Genomic DNA, 18097 nt, shown 5'->3' on the forward strand with positions numbered 1-18097 from the left:
GGGAATCAGCTTCAAGGTCACAATTAGACTAGATGGACAGAATAATTGCAGTGCCCACATTTGCAAAAAAAAAAACTGTTGCCCTGTTACTGGCTCCAAGACAAACTTAGGAGCACCAACCCCCATTTCCAGCATGCAGCTGGGGGTCTGTTTTGGAGCCACTGAACCAAATCACAGCTCACCAGGCCTTCAGTAAATTTCCTATTTCCACTGCCTGCCTGAGACTGCAAATATAGGCAAGTGCAGTACTTTAGCTGCCAGGCTGTATTCAGCACGATGAGATGGAAGTTGTGCTGGGAACTGTAGGCAGCCTCTACAGGACTGCAAAGGTGATAGTGAAGGGGTCTTGCTTCTGTTCCTGTCTGCTTCTCCTTGTTGTCCTTGCTTCTACATCAAGTCCTTGCCAATCACAGGAGCATTTCAACAGCAATAGCAGTAAGCATCGGGGGGGGGGGGGGGATGGAAACATGGGGCAGCAGGGAGACAATGAACTTTCTGTTTGCTTTTTTTGGGTGCTATGCATAAATTTTTGGTACGATGGTAGTTTATTGTGCTTTCATTTAGTGGAACGTTTTCATGCACCTTTCTCGTACAAATGGGGACTTAAGGCAGCCAACAAGAAGTCGCTGGGACAAAATTAAAACCAAGGAAAAGCATCAAGAAACACAAACAACAACAACAAGGCACAAATGTTCAAATAAACAAACTGACAAGTTCCAGCAGCCTATCTGCCAATCCAAAACAGGTTTTTTCTTGATAAAACAAAACTTCAGGTACTCAAAACTCTAGGAGAAAGGATGGCCTTTGCCTAGTGCCTTTGAGCCTACAAGAAAATGAAGAAGGTGTCGGGAGGGTCTCTTGCAGGAGGTTCCACAAATGGGGCGGAACCATAGAAAAGGACCTCTTTCACACCCAGGGAAGTATCTCTAATGATGCTCTCAGCAGTCAGGCACATCCATAGAGAAACAGGCATACCTTCAGGTACCCCTGTGTCACAGCATTGAGTGCTGTAGGGGTTCAGGTTCAAAATGGCTCACTAAACTAATGAAGTGGTACTGATCATCTTTTTGTTTCCACACTGGAGCATCATGCCATTTTTGAACTAATGTGAAAAGGTGAATTCCTCTCCTCATAAGAGTGGCAGTAGTAACTCTGGAATGTCCAACTGTCAGAGGAAAAACAAAATGTCCCGTGCACTTTCCTCCATCAAACAGATAGTCATTCTTTGAGAACAAAAGTCGCTTTTTGAAGTTATAATCCATCTCTGTTCAGGAGAGCAGTTTGTGCATTTCATCTTCCAAATCAGAAAAATCATTACACAGCAACCCCTGAAAGACCTTTTTTTTAGCTTCCAGCTCTGGTTAGAAAAGATGTTTTGATTGTGTGGACAGAGAAGTCAGTCATCAAAATTAGATAAGCTTTTTAAAAAAACAAATAAACAAATGAAACTCCGAAGTCTTTATTTCTTGTTTTTGTTCTATATGGAAATGATATTCTAAAGTGGTTGAATTAATTTAATGGGGAGTTTCCAGATGGGCTGCATCCAGTCCTGTTTTCTGCCATGGTCTCAAGCTGTCTGGAAATCCTGCTATTGAAAGGTCTGTTGCAGGAAGAGATAGTGCAGCCACTACCTTGTGCCTTCCACTGGTCCCTTTCCTGAGATAGGGATGGAGGAGAAACACAGTTGAGACCAACACCACATAAAGAGTACCGGTACATAGCTGAACAGAGATTTGCATCCAGGTCTGTCTGATTTAGGGGCCAAACTAGATGAGATGACATTCACACATTTAGCACTTATGTGAATGGCTTTACCAAAGCAAATTGAAGACATGGGGGGGTCCCCCCAAACTGGTATGCTGGAAAGTGCAGGGGGCTTTACCATGGCTCCGATCTGGATCATCCACCCTTACCTACCCTCTGTTTGCAATAGAAAAATCTCCAATTCATGCAGCGTCCATTACCTTATGCAGTATGCAACTACACTGACTCCTTTTCCTAACTTTCATCTTGTATTATTAGGTTGTAAAGAAAAAGTGATATATTTGGTGACAGATCTAGGATAATAAGCTTGTTTACATCCGCTAATTCTGTAAGCATGCTCAAATATAAAATTGTGCATTTCACCTAATGCCAAGATGGGGACAAAATGACTAGGCAGAAAACAACAGGCAATCTATATTCAAGCTGAGACCGCTTCACAACCCAATTCCTGCATGCATTTACTTATTTCATAAGGCTGGGGGGGGGGGACTTTCATGGGATGGGGGTTCCACTGTGTGCCATTATCTCTGGCCATGTTTTATCGCTGATTCATGTTTTCAGATATACTGTAGTTGCGTAGTCAGGCCTTATCATCATTTCAAGAATCAAGAGAGAGAGGAACAGAGGGAGGAGATTTTTAGAGCAAAAGAGAGAGTGTATGTCAAGACAGATAAACAAATGGCAGGCTCTAAGAAATCCTTTCAAACCCGGGAGAAGATGAAAATGGAAACTGAGCTGCTCAAGACCTGTTTAATGCATTTTTATGTGACTCTGCTCTCACAGATCTGGACTGAAAGAAGTCCAACTTAAATAGCAGCGCCACACTGAACATGATTAGGGAAAGGGGAATTCCGGGGACAAGAAAACCTCAGTTAATGGAGAAGAATGAATATTATTTCATTTATTCATCTTGGTTTCCTGCATATGTCACTTACATTTTGAGTCCTTCATTGACTAGTGATGACTTTCAAAATTACAGCAAGCTGCACTGGTGCCATAGGATAAGGTAGGGCAGTGGTGTGTATAATGAACATATAAAATAAGATCCTTTTTCCACACTGCAGTATGATAGGTCACATCATGCTCTGCATGTGTGGCTGTGTTGCACTTTTTCCTCTGGGTAATGCAATACATCAGGCAAGAGCTTTCTTTCCTCCATTTCACATGCTGCAAATAACATTTTTAACAGTCAGAGCCCCCTTCACTCCGTCATTATCTCATGACTTATTCACACTTACCTTTTCTCCGCGTTTTCTAGGCATGGCCTGCACTTTAAAACTCCATGTCTGGATCCTTTCCAACAAAACCCACCCTTTACTGCTGAATTGAAGCAAACAGCAATCCATAGACAATCCAAATTCCATTTGTTGCCCTTCAGCTTTAAAGAGCAGGTTTTCACAGGGAAAGCTCCAGGGAGGAAAAAAGGAGTGCTCAGACACAGAACTTTAAAGCATGGACCTGTGCCTGGAAAGAGCACTGCAAAAGGTACATGTGGGTAAGCCTTTAAGTTGGGTGAACTCCTTAGGCAAGCAATTATCTGTCAGTCCCACCTATCCATCTATGGCTAATGATATTGACGTATTCTATTGTATTGTTACAGGGATAATACATGTGAAGCACTTTGAACAATCACAATATGCTAAATATTATTACAAAAAATCTTAATCCAGTCAAGCACCGTACAACATCTGTGCAAGGAGGAATTGCACAGGGCTCAACAGAATTCTGTCCCCACCATTGCCACCATTGTGAGAGGACCTTGTGGCACAAGGCAATATGGAAACAAGTGGGAAATCTTCCTCATCCCCCTCTGTCTTTGCACCGGCCCTAGCAAGTAACTAACGCTCCAGGGAATGGGAAGAAGGCTTCTATTGGGCCTTGTGGAATTTTCTCATTGCTGGTGCAGTTGGGAGAGCTACTGGGAATGCTACTGAAGCAATGCTTTGCGAGACAAAATGGTGGTTAGATAGCCCTTCAATATGCAAGACTCTGAAAATACATTAGATGTCTCTGAATTTATTGTTAGTCCTCTATTTGAAATGACCAAATGTGGGTGGGTGACAACTTTTTACTGAGTCTGGAGAGTTTCTCCAAGTAAGGTAGAACCACCTTATTGCTGATGCCCAGCAGTGTTTGGGTTTTAGCAAAGCTGCATTCAACACTACTGCAGGATGGTATATTGCACTCTTCTGTAACTTGGTGTCTTCCAAATGTTTTAGACCACAACTCTCATCTTCCCTGACCATTACCTATGCTGGCTGAGAGTGATGGGAGGTGTAGTCCAACATGTGTGGAGAGCACCAGGTAGGAGAAGGTTGATGCAGTCAGATGATATAAAATCATGACCACTAGCTTGCATGCATTGTGTCACCATAAGACTTTGTAAGGGCAGTACCAGATGATCACATAACCGTCAGAGGACATGCCTCTCCAATGTATAAGTATTGGGGAGAAATGCATTGTGCAATCTCAAAAGGGAAATTTTAATAACAGAATGTGACACAGGTGGAAATCCTGAGGTGTTAGATTTGAAGAGAGGCTGTGAGGAACAAACAATAATAATAATTTCCGTCTGAGAAATTCTATTGTTACATAGAATAAGAAATGGAGACACAAGTGGTGCTTTCATGTTACCAACAGATATTCATTTACAATGTTGAACCCAGTTTTCTGCAGTGCTGCTGCTGTGGGTTCCACGTGGCCAACCTCTTCAACAGCCTCCTTTAATTAGCTGGCACCAGGCCTTGGTTCCAAGATAGGAAAGTAACATTTAAACCAGCCAATCACACTAGAGCCTGAAGTGTTTTAAGCCTTCAGAGCCAGATTCACTTCAGTATAATAAACAAAGACAATTTTAAAGGATATATGCAGCATCTGTTTGTTTAAAACCCTACACCAAGGGATTTTTTAAATAAAAAAACTTCCCCAAACTAAATCCAATGATCTATTTTATTTTGAATATGAAGTATTCATCTTCAAAGAAGCTTAGCCACCCTTCATTGTGCAACTTGATCCTGCATCTGTCAGTTTTTGTTCTGCTATCTGTTGTAAGCACTTTCCTGAGAGATGCCTTTCTCTGAAAAGGATGGAAGAAAATGAAAGCTTTATTTTCAAGTCAGGATACGGGGGCAGACATTTCCAACTGAGACACAAATGATGGGTGCCAGAAAATCGTAAAAGAATTCAGGAAGCTGGTGAGGCTTGTAGACCTTGGCAATGGGATGGGAACCTCGACGTAAAAGAAAGTGTTGAAAGAATCTGGGCCAATTTCCATAACCCCAAATTGGCTATTGTTACACAACTTACTAATGTGCTTTATAGGTGGTCACGCAGCTGCTAACCCAGTTAGTTGAAATGTCTTGGAGTATTAAGGAGCTTTTAGGCTTCTCAAGTGCCCAGCTGACACAGGTAACAAGTTGTCTGGCAACCTACCTCTAAGGCATCTACAACTGGCGTTCATAGGTGACCTGATGTGTTAAGCTCTGGACCCTAGCACTACAGTTAAGTGTGGAATAATAATTTATTGTCTAGGAAGAAAATATGCATAAAACAGCTGAATTTGTGGGCTACAGCCTTTTCTTCATTGTAATGAAAATCATAGCCATATTTCCTCAGAAAGGTATCCTTGCTCTTGTAGTTCTGCAAATACTTTTCTTTAATAGAAAAGCAGTGAGCACTGGACGGTTTTAAAACATTCCACAGGAAAACCATTAAGCAGTGGTATTGAAAGTATGTTTTATTAGCATTGCTAACAATCTTTATGACAATAATGGAGAAAGCCAATGTTTCCATATGTTGAAGGGAGGAAGTATGGGTAAATAGACAGATACTTCTTAAACAATGAGAGTGGGGGTTCTGCTCTAACAGTCTAAGCATGCATTCCAGCCTCACTCCTGAAAGTTGCTTAATGACATTTCAAAGAGATCTGCTGTATGGGAATTCTTGTTTCTTTGCTGCTTAACAGTTAGGTTAGGCCAAGCCCACACACCAAGCTTATGGAGTTAAGGGGCTGAAAAAAGGTATTAATCACAGCTTATTTGCCATGCCTTCCCCTCTGTACAGATTTTGTCCAGATGCTGTGGGGGAAATGAACTCACCAAGCAAGTGGCATGAGCAGGTTAGTCCAACACTCCAGTAATGTGAGAATTCCACTTTCCCCTGGGAGCATTAAAGCATTCTGGATGGCATCCAGAGGTTAATGGGAGCAATTCCACTGAGCCTGATCCCATGCGTATCTACAAAGCATTTCAACCAATTCCTAACTAGTAGCAATAGTTCATTGTTAGAAGCAAGAAATCTTTGCAATACCCTTTCTGTGAACTTGTGTGACTTGTTAATGGGTTGCACACCTATGTCAATTTACCAATAAAGTTGGCACCTTGACAGTAACTATCCCATGCACTACCACCACTGAATTCAATTGCATCTAGGGTTTCAGCCTCAATGCAGTTAAGTTTTTTAAAAAGTCTTTCCTGGTTTGGGGAATGTGGGGGGGGGGGAGTGATAGGTTAGAAATCTGAAAGTACATGAAGCCTGCATATTTCCTTAAAGGAAAGCCCAGTTGTGTTCAATGACATTTATGTGCACTTACATAGAGTAAGCCCCACTGAAAGTGCTAGGATTCACTTGAGAGCTAAACTACATGCAATGCCATTCACATTTTCTTTTGTCCTTGTGTGGTTGGTTGATTTTTTAAACAAAGAGCTAGCACAAGTGAGGAGGAAGCTGGATTGGAACTGTGCTAGTCCATTTGCCCTTGCTGTGGTCCTGCTCAGAATCAGGCCCCTCATGTGGGAAGAATGGGAAGAAGACCATGTGAACAATGCCACGTCTTTCTTTGGCCTTGAGCTGCACTTTAAATAGGAAATAGAAAACGAGCCTTCCAAAAATCTATTGTGGTTGACCACCTGCAGGGATGTACAGAGACTTCCCTGAAAAGGAAGCAAAGGGCTCTAGATATGAGACCCATACACTGGAATTGTGGGTGGAAGGTGCCTGTGGCCCTCTTGTCACGTTGTTTGGGATTAGAGCCAGAAGTCATCTGGAGGTCCATAGGTTCACTACCTCTGATTGATGGAGTAAGACTCATCTAGACAAACAGACCCTCCCACCACCACCACTCAGACCTTATTGGCCATGATGGGCAAAAAATGAGCATGTAGGACAACTTCCCTGTCCATATTCTTAGGCTGCAGAGAACGGAACTCATCTAAACAATTGCAACAAGCTGAAGGAGCAACTGAACTGCACCCAGTGTGCTATCCAGGCTACAGTAAATGTGATCAATTTTATATACAAAATGCTTCACAAATAGAACCCGCCCACTGTCACCCATCTTGAGTTTAAACAGCTTCTATCACATGGAAAAGATCTGCTGGGTGGAAGCAAGTAGACAGAATAATGGTCCTCTTTGCAACCTGCACTGTTTCAGAATAGCCCTTAAAGTGGACTAAATCCCATGTTTTGTTGCACACATCCTGAGTCTTCCTCCATTTGCAGCCTAGATGTTTCCCCTTGCTGCTTCATTACCATAGAATGAATATCTTTTCTCTACATCAAATAGGTGCCAGTTGACGTTTGCAGCTGATATATCTAGCTGGTAAGAGGGAAGTTGAAGATGAGTCACTCCTGTGCTCCTTCAAACACTTTTGTGTGCACTAGACAATCTTTTTCATCATTTCACAAAAGATAAAATGAAAAGTTTGAGCGTGCGCACATACACACACACACCATGTCCTCATGGCAGTACAAGATTAGCTTCCATTCTGTTCACCTACAGAACAGATGTTCAGTTTCCTAGTCACTTAAGCTCTTGTTGCAAGGCTGCATAATTTACATCCAGCCACACGCATTAGAAATGATAACGATGGGCAACAGAACGATTAACAGATTAAAATGGTTTACAGCACATATGCAAAGTGATTATAATTTTCTGCTTCTATCTGCTCATACTCCACCCCAAATGCCTGCAACTGAAGCATCCCTGAGCGGATGAAAGTGGTGCCAGAGTGCTAGTCGTCCCGTGGGTGTGCTGTCAACAACATCAAAGACCCCATCCAATGTGGACATCTCCACTGCAAGACTTATCAAAATGAAAGGGAACTGCAAGGTTTCCATTTATTTCCACTGGTATTGTGTGAGGAGGAGTGTTTCCAGTGAGGCTGCACCACGAATGGTGGTCACATGGAAACATTGAGCAACTGGATACGTTTGATGCTTGGGATCCACAAGAACATGCCCCCACACCAAACAAAACTATTTGGAATGAAGTAGGAAACCAAGGAGCCTCTTAGTGCTAAAAACAACAAAAGTAACAGAGATTAACAAGCAAAAAGAAAATGAATAAATCGCTAAAACTGAAAAATATTGCACAGGAACTTATTCACATTTGTAAACTTAATATACATATTACATGATAATACATAATATAAACACACTGACAATTTTCTGACAAAATTCCTAAATTTAAATATAAAAACAATAAATATGATGGGGTTCAGACAGAGCTACAAGAGGACAGTAGCTGTAAAGGCATTACAGCTTAACTAAATACCCAGTCCAGATGGCTTTACATATGAGTTTTAGAAAGCACTGAAATGAAATACAGTACCTAAAGATAACTGGTTAGCTGGAAATAAACCTGGTGATAAACACACCTGAAGAGGTAACATCTTAATTAGCTCATCTTATCTGCTCTCTCTTTAACTATTATTTATTTAATAATTTAAATATCACTTTTCATGTAAACAACCTTCCAAAGTGGTTTATAAATAGAGCTGCTGACATACAGCTTCATTCCCCCCCCTACCATTTTCAGCTGGTAAGGCAGAGGATATGCTGAATAGGTGCCTGCCCACTACTATATTTCACTTGTCAGTTCAATTATTTCATCATGCCCTATCAGGAGCGGTAAAATATTGGGTTGGAACCAAAAGAAGTTATGTCACACTTTAGCCATGTTGAAATCATATGTAACTTAAACCTATATGTGTCTATTCAGAAGTCCCACTGCATTTAGTGGGGCTTATTCCAAGGAAAGGGTTATAGGACTATAGCTAAAAGTAGAGCTCAAAGAACACATGGTAGAACACAAGTATGGTAGAACACATACTGTACTTTGCATACAGAGTTCAAGTCTTGGCTTCTCTAGTTAAAGGACTTGAGTAGCAGGTCCGGGAAAGATCCCGGCCTGAAATTCTGTTGACAATCAGAGTAGACATGACTGGGTCCCACATGTGCAGTCATGCGAAATGCTACATATGCCTTCTCCCTTTTGAGCATTTGTAACCGTAAGCAACAGGCAGTCGCAAATATCTAAGGTATCTTTTTCTTTTATGAAGGCAGAGTTTTGCTACTGTGGAAAGGGAAGCCAAATCTGAAAAAGCAGAGATGTTCAGTAATTTACACCTCTGTTTTTACTAACAAGATAAGGAGAAACAGATTCTGTCTAGAACTGCCAAATCACAACCCAGAAATCACATCCAGATTCACAGCTACAAAAGAGGATACATCCATGGCTTCTTCTGCCTTCCTCATCCACCTGTGACCTCAACACACACACCTGATCAAATGAGGTCCCAGGTTATTCTATCAGGTGTGCAGTGGGACCAGGGAAGGAGTGGAGCAAAGAGACAATTCACGAGATGGATGCAATCTCTAGCTTGCAACCCTAAATATCATTCCTAAAAAAACCCCCACAAATAAGCCTAAATTTGTTATGTGCCCATTCTGCAATTAAATTACAATAAATACTTAGACCCCTCATATGAAGAGATACTGCAAGAACACTAGGAGTTCATTGTGTCTTTCTTAAGTGCACTCTGAGGCATGTTCTAGCTTGATACTGCTAGTTAGACAAAATGCCTGTCTGACCATATGTACAGAGAGCTCAGGGCTGTAAAGAATGCTCTCCAGAGCTATTTGACAAGATGATGTTTTAATCAGTATCGGATTTTCAGTACAGGCCATGCAGTGAATAGTTATTTTTCCAAATGTCATGGATGAACTGAGAAGCAAATCCTTTTAAAAATTAGCAAAAGCTCTCACAAACTGAAAAAGAATGTGATCATTTGGTGAGTAGAACAATATGTTGCAGAACAACAGAATATTTCATGTTCGGTTGATGTGTCAATAAAAATGTATTTTAGCTGATTAATCTCTTGAAATTAAGATGGTTAATGTGTTAATTGGTTAGAACAATTATAGTACCTGAACAGCGAAGATATTGGTGGTTCTACCAAAATGACACTCTTGTCTAGCATCAGAAAAATAATAGACGATTGGGAAAGACGTTGTCTGTCACAAGAAGCCATTATTTAATGTACAGCAGCCCTACCAGTACATTCAAATCTCATCTCAGCTTTGAACTTATTTAGGTGGCCTTTAAAAAGTCACCCTGACGCCCCACAATTTTATCTAAATCCTGACCTCTATAGCCTTCTGAAAAACAGTAGCTAAGAGGACCATTCCTAAAGGAAAGGGATCTGGTCCCCCTCTGCCACCCCCCACCCCAAATTGGGGCATAGCCCAATCTCAACTGCATTGAGGTTTAGTATCCCCTTTCCAACACTTGCGAGAAATAGCAGGAAGAGAGATTGTCAGCTAATAGAAAAATGAGTCCTTTGTGTGGCCCAAGACAAAATTTCAGCCTTCTCCAAAGCAACAATCGGAAGTATAAACTGCTACATACAGTATAAAAACTTGCAGCAGGGTGATGAATTTGAGGTTGCTTGTTCAACAAGAAGATCCTTACTACTGCTCTTTTTGATATTCCTGCCTACTCCTCCTGAATCTTTCTGACTCATGTGATTTTATTTCTTGTGTTCTCCCTCTAACAAGTCTGTGAGATTTCCAGGGTTCCCTCCTCTCTGATTCTGTCATGCCTTCTGCCCTCCTGATCCATCATTAAAAAATTTCTCTCAAAGCTGTCATGCCCTTTCTAGCCTTGACAGTGCCTGATCTTCCTACAGCATGCAATCCAAGTTGAAAGTCTATGAGGGACAAGCAGAGGTGTCACGAGATGAAAGACAGGGGACCAGCTAAGATCAATATGGAATAGGGAGAGTGAATTACAAGGTGTAGGGAGAGGTTTTCATGTCCTGCAACAGAGAAGACTTAGGCAGAAAGCTCAGGAAAGGAGTGCAGGAGAACCTCTGATAGGAGATGCTGACACTCTCTTAACACTTCCTGAACTCCTACAGGCTCCAACTCCAGACAAAGTTCAGGGTGGTGATGTCATAACGAATGGCTCCGCAAATCAATTTTCTGACAGTGACAGTGTCCAAATTATTTTGAAACAAACACTGAAGAAGATAATTTTTAACCCTCTTCTCCACCATAATAAATTAAGCAATAAGGTCACACCATGTAGAAAAATATTAAAACCGTGGCTACTGGCCAGGTCTATTTTCCCTGAATACAGCCAAACTGTGTAAAAGTTGTTCTTGGGGTGCTTCCACACATATGTTTATTGTGGGGTGGGTTCTATTAATCCATGTAAATCAGGATTGGGGAGTCTGTGGCCCTCCAAATGTTGTTGGACCCCAGTGCCCATCAATCCCAGCCAGCATGACCAATGCCCATGGATGAAGGGAGTTGGAGTACAAGAAGATCTTGAGGTCCACAGCTTCTCCATTCCCGGTGTACATTTTTCACAGTGTTTGCATGATGTCATTGGCATCAAAATGTCAGCCTAATTCCTCAACCCTGCAACTCCCCACTTAATCCAGATTTATCATTTCTGGGGGAAACCAGAAAAGGTAAGAAAAACCTATTGCTCATGAGTTCTGAAGCATTTACAATGTTAGAGTTCCCCTATATGGAAGTACCCTTAAAGAAAACTCCAAAGTTCACCAAGATCAAAACACATGTGCAAAAGGTAAATTACCTTCTGCATCAGATACTTTCTAAAAACAGAAACAACAAATGACAGGCCTGTTCAGCTTTGAGCTTGGACACAGCTGCTGCAGCCATCTCATTCATTCCTTAAAATGAAGGACATAAGAAGAAATGACAGATCAATAGATAAAGTCACATGCATGCTTCTAATCCCACTCAGAACAAGTAGCTCTTATTTGATTTTTATGCAGAGCCAGAGTACCTTTTTATGACTCCTAGTAATTCTGTAAAGATCTGGGGCGGGCAGCAGGAATTCAGTTAAGAACTCTTCTATCAGTAATAATATTCATACAGAGTTTAGGAACAATTAGGGGTTCACCTCCCAATTCCTTTAGGTGAGGACGTGCAAGCCACGGGGAACAAGAGATTAGATGTTAAATATACTTACCAAGCAACATCAAAAATGCCTGTTAAACATTCCAAAGTCTGTTTTGGTCTGTTCTCATATACATGGTCCTCACGGCCACCGTGCCTTGTCATGCCTTATTCCATAAGCAGGGATTACTATAATTCTGAAATAGCTGATAACTTAAGTCCAAGTCTGTGTGCCCCAAGGTGCTAAGGAACTGCACAGACCCTTTCTAGAAAATAGTCTGTACAGGGTGTGGGTCACACAAGGCTACCACTGTACATTTTCCTTTTAATCGCCTATGTATTGCTTAAGCATGGGGGATTTGAGGAATTCCTCAAAGGCTCAGAATATTCATGTGTATTTCACTCCTTGCAATTTTTGTAACAGCTTTATATATAAATTACCTGATTAAGTACAAAGCTGAAATCACCTACGGTAATTAATGTATGTTACACCTGCTGGTAAAGAAAAAGAGCAAATACTGCCAAAAACCTGGAAAATAAAGACATCCTTGACGTGTAGAGCAGGAGCGATCCGCTGCTACAGAACTGAGATACACTTTAAATTGCAGATTTCCACATGGGATCTGACTGCTTTTCAATTTAAAAAAAATTCTCCATCATCCCACTGCCCCTTTGACATTCTGCTGCTCAGCATACAACTTGGCCATGACTTTTCCTGTGGCAGCCCTGGCAGCCAGTCTATTCAGCGGTGGCTTTTTCAATAACTCTTTCCCAGGTCTATCCACCATTCATGAACATACAGTAAGATGATGGCCCAGATTCAACGTTCTCTGACCACCAGCATAAGGGCTATCATACAAGTGAGAATAAAGGTTGTGCAATACAAAATTAAGTGCAGCAACTTGTTGGGCAACAGGAAGTATTGGAGCTACAGCAACCTGTTGCATAACCAGCCATGAGAACTATGTTGGCTTTCTGTACAGTCTCTCTTGCAAGCCATTCCACTAGCACAAGCCATTTCACTACCACATCGAGTCTCCCAACAAAGCTACTTTGCATTCCTCACGCTGAGATGTGCTTTGAGCACTGACATGTACCTTGACAAATAGGCAAAGGAGGGAGGCAGCCCACCAGAGGTCTGGTAGTAAGAACTAACTGCCTGGAGGGTAGTACTCTACATTGTTAACTTGATTACATATTTTTGCTGTCTCCTTCATGCTATACAATTACAATTTCTTGTGTTAATCTGTGGGTAGGAGGAATTCAGTGCCCAATGAATTACAATCATTTTGATATGTGTATATGTAGCTTTAAAAGATATATCTCCCCAGTTTGGGGGCTTGTCAGGAACATAGGAGCCAAGTGCAATAATATATTTGAGGGGGCTCCCCTCCCCCCGGTTGATGGACATTGCCATTCAAATGGTGTGAACACGCTGCATCTTGTGATCGATTATGCAGGACAGGGTTTACCTGACACCCCCCCCCCCGGATTTTATTCAAGTTGGCTTCCCTGGTGAGGAGACTGTGATGGTTTTGTATCCAAGTCACTTTCCAGAACATCCCTGACATTTCCTCTCTTTTTTTGGCCCTTCTGACATCAGGGCTTTTGCAGATCTGCTGGTGGCAAGGAGGAGGAGCCAACACTGGACCAGCCCCTTTTTCCAATATCAAAGCTCTGCCTCTGATGCCAGACTGGGAGATGCAGTGTACCCTATAGCCCTTGAGGCAGCCTCTGGTGGATCATAGAATTGCACCCTTAAAGCACCAACAGTTCTAATATCTAAGTTTCCCTCATGCCCAAACCACAGTGTGACTCTCCATCTCCATTTTGTCATACTGCAGCCCCACTCCAGCATCCACACAAGCTAAGCTTTCTTCCTGTAAAGACTCCAGACATCTCAATTTCTTGTAATACAATACTGAATCGCAGAAATGTTTAAGGCAATAGAGTGAAATTCAAGGCATCTGGTTTTCATTCCCAGTTTCACCTTCCTATGCCTTGCACAGCCTTGAAAAGGCTTCTAGCAATGAGTCTGAAAAATGGGGTTGGCCAACAGTTTCCTTTCTCCTGTTTCCTTTCGCAAAGGACGTCTCCTATGTCAACTAACAATTAAGAAAAAAGATGAATTCTCTCAAAAATGCAAGCCTCCGAAGGAAAAAATGTAAACACCCTTGAATTTACTGTCTGGGTCATGACACACTGGCATACTTTTCAGAAGCAGAAAGCCGCACAATTTTCAAGTTTTACGATTTGGTACAACATGTCTCTGCAAGTATCGAGCCACTGCCATTTCTGCAGTGATTGTTACTCATGTTTAACCCATTTTTATTTTTCCTGACCATTTAGGGCTTCCCTGTAGTTTCACCGTTTTGGTTGCATACATATGAAGGAGGATTCCCCATCGGGCTCAGGGGGACATTTCTGAGTAAACATACATACATACATACATAAATTTTGGTTTGTCAAACTCCTTAAAGAAGCATGGGTTCTGGATGCAACATACAGTCTGGACAGATATGGGAAACCTCAGGTTAGGGGCAAAATACAGCCGTTCCCGGTGTTCTATCTGCCCCTCGGGACTGGTCACAGGCCACACCCCTCTTCCCAGGCCACGCCTCTCAATGCCCCTGCTTTGTATTGTCACTTATCATTCTTGCTTGGTTTGAATGTGTTCTTGAACTCTGAAAATGTTTCTTGCATGCCTAGACCAAGGACAGAGAAAGAGGGGTGTGTGTGTGTGTAGAAACTAGCCTGTTGTACAAGGTAAAACATTCAAATTTGTGCTCTGACCACTTTTGCCTCTGGCTTTGCCAACCACTGGCATGTGGTCCCCTGAAGAGTACCCACAAGGGAATATGGCCATCGGGTTGAACAAGGTTTCTGACCCCTGTGGCAGCAGTTTCATGACTGGTTTGCCAGAATTTCCCCAAGGCAGCTTTACATAATACCAGGAAGTACTAAAATAGGAAGAGTGTTTCTATGGTCATGAAGGACAGACTTTTACAACTCGCCTATAGGGAGATGTGTGCATTGTCCCCACAAGTTCTTTCTTCAACATTTCCCCTGCCCCCAAACACAAAGAAAATGAAATGCAACTGATATCTTCTTTTGATCTCTCCTGGTTAACACGTGAAGCCTCTGAGTGCTAAATATAAATTCCTGCAAAAATCAGGTACAGTTGCCAGAAAGTGCTTCCCATATGGTTTGTGGTGATGAATAGTCTTAACAGTACTACTAAAACCTGGAGAGCAGGAGTGAGAAACTAAGAAAGGGTTTGGGGAAAATGGATACTGTTCCTTAGGAGTTGTACATCTAGATGGTAGGCAGCTCCTGAGAAACAAGCAAGCACACAAAAAATGCACCTCACTCAGTTTCACACTTGTGGTTGGCAAAAACAAGGTGGGCACCAGTTTGGGAGTTAAAATTTGGCCACATCTGTTTTGATGAAATAGAATAGAACAGAATTGCAGAGTTGGAATAGAATTGTTGAGTTGGAAAGAACTACAAGGCCCATCTAGTCCAACTCCTGCAATGCAGGAATCCTTTGCCCAGTGCTTTTTTTTCTGGGGGGACGCATACCCCTAAATATTTTGTGAATCTAAGTTTGGCCTCATTGAGGAGCAGTATTTCAATATGGGTAGGAAAACAAGAGTACCCCTAAACATTTTTTTAAGAAAAAAAGCACTGCTTTTGCCCAATGTGGGGCTCAGACCTATAACCCTGAGATTAAGAGTCTCATGCTTTACCAACTGATCAACTAACAAATGATCAACTGGGTAAGCAATATTGGGGTGTGTTAAGGCCCTCCCCCAACTCTCAGGTTGATTTCATCCAAGCAACTGGCCTGATTCTCCATGCCACCAATGTTCTTTAGGTTCTATGCTCAGTCAAGTTGGCTATGGTGCAGTCATTTGCCCAGCCATACTGTTGGGCTAAGAAGAGGTCCCTTCTCCAGCTAGTTCCCTGGCCTCTCCTGCCTATTACATGGCTGCTCATTCCAGGAATCTATCCTGTGACGGAGAAGTTCCACTATCCCTGTGCTAAGAGCATTTAGGGCAGGTACATACTGTAGAGTCCCATGGACTGCAATAAGATCAAACTTATCCATTCTTAAGGAAATCAGCCCTGGGTGCTCACTGGAAGGACAGATCCTGAAGCTGAGACTCCAGTACTTTGGCCACCTCATGAGAAGACTCTCTGGAAAAGACCCTGATGTTGGGAAAGATTGAGGGCACAAGGAGAAGGCGACAACCAAGGATGAGATGGTTGGCCAGTGTTCTTGAAACTACTAACATGAGTTTGACCAAACTGCGGGAGGCAGTGGAAGACAGGAGTGCCTGGCATGCTCTGCTCCATGTGGACACAACTGAATGACTAAACAACAACAATTAGCCAATTCTGGGCCTTTGTTCTTCCTCACATTATTTTCACTCCAGCTAAGTTGTGACACTTGCTTCAATGACAATCAAGATGCTCCTATCACCTAAAGAAAAATTATCCCAAGGATGGCAAAAAGCATGCCAATTTTCCAGAACCCCAATGGAGTTGGCCATAAGGTGACAGCTCCATATAACTATATGGGATGCACCTTCCAACATGCCTGACACTGGCTCAGGCACCAGAAAAGGGGAAGGGGTGTTATTGTTTTGCCTCTAAGGGCTGGGTTGTCTGATGGCATATTTCAGCACCTACAATTTTTTGCAGTGACACTGCTTATTTTTTAAACACAAAGAAAGAATATTTTAATAGCAGTTTTTATAGTAGTTGTTTCTGTGGGTGGAGAATTTGGGCCTGCAGCTGGTCCCATAAAAAGACAGCAGGCCTTACTTCAAGAGCAATGTATCTGTGCCATGAAAATAACACATGCAACAGACTAAGGAAATGATAACCAATGCTGTTTGTAGCTCCAGGCTCATCCTCTCATTAACAAACACTGTTCCGATTAAAGAAACCTGAAAAGGAAGCTGAGCTTTAACCAAACCAAGGGTTAATACCAATAGCAAGTTGGGAGACAGAATGCATACCCTCCAGCATTCCTCAGATGAAAATAAGGACATTTCTCACTCCTCACCAAATGACCCTCCTCAAACCCCCATTTTTTGTGTCCCTCTCTCACAGAGCATTCCCTCCACCACTACACCAATGGGACACAGCACACACAGCCTCCACAGTCCTGGGGAAAAACCTTGATCCCAATTTGATTTGATTTGATTCTTTGGTGTATTTACAAAAAGAAAATGACACACCAATAAATAAATTTTGGAAAGGGGCAAGATTTGACGTGGATGCACGAAGCATAAAAAAGAGTCCTTGAACTCTATTCCATTCCTGCTTTCTTCCCACCCAGGGCAGCCCTGCCCTCTGCCTACACCTGAAGGGCTCGGTGGTAACATCCTCTCCTTCTCCTCATCCGGTCTCCAGCAGCTGCTACAAACTGCCCAAGGGTGAAGGCCCGTGGCCATGGAGAGGTGGTGGAGAGGCGGTGGGAAGCTCCCTCACAGCTGCCACTGCTGCTCAGGATAAGTGCCAGCTCATTCTCCTCCCCAAGCTCAGTGGCAGTGGTACTGGCAGGGAAAACAGGGACATTCTGGGATCAAATCAGAAGCCAGGGTGGCTTTCGTAATTCCAGGACTGTCCTTGGAAATGAGGGACACTTGGGCATATCTAGTGCAGACTACAGTATAGTGAACTGAGCAGCTAATGGTAACTGATAAGCCAGAAGGATGGGAGTAACGAGTTTGTCCTTCTACGATAAAGCTTCGAAAATCAAGAGTATTCAAGAACTAAAGGGGGAAACATTGAGGGTAGATTTCTCATTTTAAATACATTGCAATTTGCACTGAATGGATGCATTTGAGTCCAATCATACACCTGCATTTTTCAAGCCTTCTCTTGATCAAAATGAGGGGTACAGCCTTATCCTATGCATGTACATTGAGCTCGGTGGAGCTTACTCAGTCTATCCCCAAGGAAGTGAGCATAGGACTTCAGCCTGAAGCAGGTATGGCTACAGCCCCCTAATACGTACAAACCTTGTTAAAACTAAGCAGCCTTTCTTATGAGCTGCTTCTACCTGCGACGCTCCTTCCCTCCTCCCAATCTGTATCCCAGCAACGGC

General features: G+C 42.4%; 1 long non-coding RNA gene across 2 annotated transcripts in view; it reads right to left on the reverse strand.

The window, feature by feature from the left end:
* Positions 1-1496: 1496 nt before the first annotated feature.
* LOC309364006 overlaps positions 1497-18097 on the reverse strand; it is an 88872-nt gene continuing 72271 nt past the window's right edge. Inside the window, exon 4 of one of the 2 annotated variants that reach the window (XR_014165695.1) lies at positions 1497-1656. This is a non-coding gene — a long non-coding RNA (uncharacterized lncRNA). Of the gene's footprint in view, positions 1657-4699; positions 4841-18097 lie in introns of those variants that run through there. The other variant, XR_014165696.1, reaches the window with a different exon arrangement.

The sequence above is a fragment of the Podarcis melisellensis genome, assembly GCF_964234715.1.
Source record: "Podarcis melisellensis genome assembly, chromosome: 2".
NCBI lineage: Eukaryota > Metazoa > Chordata > Lepidosauria > Squamata > Lacertidae > Podarcis > Podarcis melisellensis.